The following is a 5,003-nucleotide window of genomic DNA, read 5'->3' on the forward strand; positions in this document are numbered from 1 at the left end:
TAGTCTGCTTTAAGTATTTATTGTAAGTTATCTTGATCACTTTAAAATATGTGTCTTCTATGCATGGAGATAATCATGTGGGTAGCTCTTTTATAAATATGAATATGTTAATATAATATATTTATCAATATACATTTTCTAATTTTTAATATTAAAACATCTTAGCAATCATTTTGTTGATCCACCTTGGCCATGAATTGTTTTAGTATATTAATGGATTTTATTAACTAATATTTTGATTATTTGTTTTTAAAAAATTAGTTTGTAACTATTTTTTATTATGTACTCTTCAGTTTTGGCAACATTTTTACTATTCTGAAAAAAGAAGGCATTAGAACAAAATCTCTCTTTATCTACTTCAACATTTTTCACCATTTTAACAATGTTTAATTGTGCAGTTTAGTGGTATTTACATGAACATTGTTGTGCAACCATCATAATCATCCATCTGTACAAATTTATTTTTAATTATAAAATTTTAAAAATACACATAAAATTTAGCATCTTACTATTTTTAAGTTTACAGTTTAGAAGTGTTAAGTATATTTACATTGTTGTACAACCAATCTCTAGAAGTCTTTTCATCCTGCAAAACTGAAACTCCACGCCCATCAAACAACTTCTCATTTTCTCTTTTTCCCAGCCTTTGGCAGTCACCTTCCTACTTACTTCTTATGAATTTGCCTATTCTACCTCATATAAATGAAGTCATACAGTATTTGTCCTTGTGTGTATGGCTTATTTCACTTAGCATAATGTCCTCAGGGTTCATCTGTGTTGAAGTATGTCTCTCTTTCTTCTGAAGGTTTTACAATGAATTGTAATCCTTAAGCAGTCTTTTACTATTGAACATCAATGGCCAATTGACATAAACAGTTATGAGACCGATATTCCACCACTAATTGAAACTAGAGTTGCAAGGTATTAGGGATAGTACTCGTTTAGCCTCCTGAGCTTTATGGAAAGACTTGGTGACTTTGCCAGCTCCAGCTGCCTTCTAGTCCACTTCTTTGATGACACCCACAACTGTCTCATATCACAACAGCAAAAGGGACAAGAGGAGGATAGAGAAGCTCTCAACATAAATACGGTTTCTAGGAACCATATCTACAATGGCAGCATCACCAGATTTCAGTGACTTAGGGTCATCTTCAAGCCTTTACCCAGAACAATGATCAATATTCTTCTGCGGCTAAGCAAATTTGCAAGAATGAGAGCTGTGTGACAGTCCAGCACAGGCCCTTCTCCAGTACTGATTTGGCCTGGATGGTTCAGGATAATCACCTGAGCTGTGAAGCCAGCTGTTTTCATTGGTAGGTCATTTTTGTTATCACCACTGACACTGTCATGATGAACATCTTTGACATATATTCTTGACATGAAGCCCACATTGCCTCCAGGAAAAGTTCACTCAAAGCTTCATGGTGCAGGTCAAAAGGCTTTATTTCAGTTGTGACATTGACTGGAGCAAAGGTGACCACCATGCCAGGTTTGAGAACACCAGTCTCCACTTGGCCCACAGGGACAGTGTCAATACCACCAATTTTGTAGACATCCTGGAGGGGCAAGCACAGAGGCTTGTCAGTTGAATGAGTTGGTGACAGGATGCAATCCAGAGCTTCAAGCAGTGTGGTTCCACTGGCATTGCCGTTTTGTAGGTGACTTTCCATCCCTTAAACTAACACATGTTAGCACTTGAATCCAGCATGTTGTCACCATTCCAACCAGAAATTAGTACAAATGCTACTATGTCAGGGTTGTTTCCTGTAGGTGCTGACTGCCTTAACAATTTCCTCATATCTCTTCTGGCTGTAGGGTGTCTCAGTTGAGTCCATTTTGTTAACACCAACAATTAGTTATATCACATATAAAAATATTTCACCCCATTGGGTTGTTTTTCAATGTTTTCAATGTTCTGGGTAGCCCACAAGCCCATATGAACATACTATTTCACTGTGGGAATTTTTTACTATTGATTCAATGGGTTATTTTTTATTTTTATTTATTTATTTATTTTAATTTATTTTGTTTATATAGATTCAAGTGTCCTACTGAATAGATTCCCCCCACCCCTAAGTTCCCCTCAATATTCCCCTTGCCCCCCTCCCCCCCCGATGCCCTCCCCTCTTCCCTCCAGGATTTGCTTATCCCACCAAATCACTGATTCAAAAGAAGAAATGTATTTCATGTTTATGGCAGCATTGTTTAAAAAAGCCAAAATCTGGCAACAGCCCAAGTGTCCATCAGTGGACGAATGGATTAAAAAGCTGTGGTACCTATATACACAATGGAATACTATGGAGCCATGAAAAAGAAGAAAATCTTAACTTTTGTGACAACATAGATGGACCTAGAAACTATTATGTTATGTGAAATAAGCCAAGCAGAGAAAGAAAAATATCATATGACCTCACTCATTTGAGGAATCCAATGAACAATGTGAACTGAGGAACGGGACAGAGGTAGAGGTGGGATCAAAGGGACCAGAGGGAAAGAGGTCGGAGGGAAAGGGGATGAGAGGATGGGATCAGAGAAGGGAAATTATATATACATAACAAAGCGTGATTCAATGGTTTTGATGGACACAAATTTATTCAGAAGTTTTGTTCCTACTTGATCCAGTTTTGACTGGTAATACATTTCTAAGATATTATCCATTTTTCTAAGTGGTCAAATTTACTAACTAATTACATGCCACATAAACTTGGCCAATTATTGTGCTTCAGATTTTCTGTACCTTGACTAGTTTGCTCCTTTCAATACAATAATTTCTAATATTATTATCTTGAATTGTCCAGTTGTGATGGTAAACTGTCAAATTTCTCCAGCTCTAAATCAGCCATTAGGATAAAGTCTAAAACCCTTGCTAGGTTCGGCTAGTCCTGCTACCACTTCCTCGCCAGCTTTTCCTGTACACTCCAAATATTAAGTTCCAATGTCTAAAGCACACTGGGTTTTCTCCTGCCTCTGAAGCTCTATTCAGTAAGTGTCCCCAGCACTGCCATCTGGTTAGATTTCACCATTTAGAAACCTCCAAGAAGCCCTTAAGTCTGAGAAAGGGATCTCAATCATAATTCTATTCTTTCTGCCATAATATTTGGCACTAAGTTTTTGTTTCTTTCCCTGTGTATGTGTGTACTGAAGACTAGGATAAAGTCCATTTTGTTCACTGTTGTACCCCAGAACTCAGCAAAAAATTTGATACTTAGGAGATTACACACACACACATACACACATACACCCACACACATTGAATGAATTAAATTGAAACACTGGAATCAGCAGACAAACACAGGAACCCAGAGCTATAATTTTTCATTTTTTAAATAACCACACAGTTTTTGACAAAAAATAAGAAGCTTCTTTTAGAACAAAAAAAAATCCTTTCTTAAAATGTAGGATTTTAATTACAGTACAGCTTCTACAGTATTAGCGAGACCATAACCACAAAATCTAGAAAGACTAATAATATTAAAGAAGGAATATTTTCACCTTTGAAGCTTTCTTCTCTTAAGTTTGACTGACATCTTTTACATTTTTAAGATTCTCCCTGAAACAATAAAGTACATAGAAGAAGACATAGGTACCAAACTCATGGACCTGGGCTTTAAAGAGCATTTTATGAATTTGACTCCACAGGCAAGAGAAGTGAAAGCAAAAATTAATGAATGGGACTACATCAGATTAAGAAGTTTTTGTTCAGCAAGAGAAATTGATAACAAGATAAACAGACAGCCAACTAATTGGGAAATGATATTTTTAAGCACCTGCTCAGATAAGGGCCTAATATCCAAAATATACAAAGAACTCATAAAACTCAACGACAAACAAACAAACAATCCAATAAAAAAATGGGAAGAGGATATGAACAGACACTTCTCCCAGGAAGAAATACAGATGGCCAACAGATATATGAAAAGATGCTCATCTTCTTTAGTTATTAGAGAAATGCAAATCAAAACTGCAATGAGATACCACCTCACACCTGTTAGATTAGCTATTATTAACAAGACAGGTAATAGCAAATGTTGGAGAGGTTGTGGAGAAAAAGGAACCCTCATACACTGTTGGTGGGAATGTAAAGTAGTACAACCATTATGGAAGAAAGTATGGTGGTTCCTCAAAAAACTGAAAATAGAACTACCTTATGACCCAGCAATCCCTCTACTGGGTATATACCCCAAAAACTCAGAAACATTGACTTGTAAAGACACATGCAGCCCCATGTTCATTGCAGCATTGTTCACAGTGGCCAGGACATGGAAACAACCAAAAAGCCCATCAATAGATGACTGGATAAAGAAGATGTGGCACATATACACCATGGAATACTACTCAGCCATAAGAAATGATGACATCGGATCATTTATAGCAAAATGGTGGGACCTTGACAACATTATACGGAGTGAAATAAGTAAATCAGAAAAAACCAGGAACTGCATTTTTCCATACATAGATGGGACATAAAAGTGAGACCAAGAGACATTGATAAGAGTGTGGTGGTTACGGGGGGAGGGAATAGAGGGAGAGGGAAGGGGGAGGGGGAGGGGCACAAAGAGAACTAGATAGAGGGTGACAGGACAATCTGACTTTGGGTGATGGGTATGCAACATAATTGAACTTTAAGATAACCTGGACATGTTATCTTTGAATATATGTATCTTGATTTACTGATGTCACCCCATTAAAAATAAATACAATAAAAAAAAAAAGATTCTTAACTTTGCTGCTCATTAAAAAGGAAATATATTCCTAAAACTAAGAGTGTATTTTCTGCATTATCCTGAGGGATGAAATACTTTTCTATTGGTATTATTTTTTTAAACTAATGGTTTCTTTTATATACATATTAAAAATTGACAAATGACTCTCTATACAGTGTTTCAGTTCCATAACAAGCTGAGCTTTGAAAAAGTTATGGCACTAATTGTATAATATTGTAACACTCAAAAAAAGACAAGAAATCTTATTCCTGACCTCAGCTGGTCAGCTTATTATATACG

General features: G+C 36.2%; 1 pseudogene; it reads right to left on the reverse strand.

Moving 5' to 3' along the window:
* Window positions 1-1,031: 1,031 nt before the first annotated feature.
* Window positions 1,032-1,853, reverse strand: LOC136404202 (elongation factor 1-alpha 1 pseudogene; annotated as a pseudogene).
* Window positions 1,854-5,003: the final 3,150 nt, after the last annotated feature.

This window comes from Saccopteryx leptura, chromosome 4, assembly GCF_036850995.1.
Source record: "Saccopteryx leptura isolate mSacLep1 chromosome 4, mSacLep1_pri_phased_curated, whole genome shotgun sequence".
In the NCBI taxonomy this organism is placed as follows: domain Eukaryota; kingdom Metazoa; phylum Chordata; class Mammalia; order Chiroptera; family Emballonuridae; genus Saccopteryx; species Saccopteryx leptura.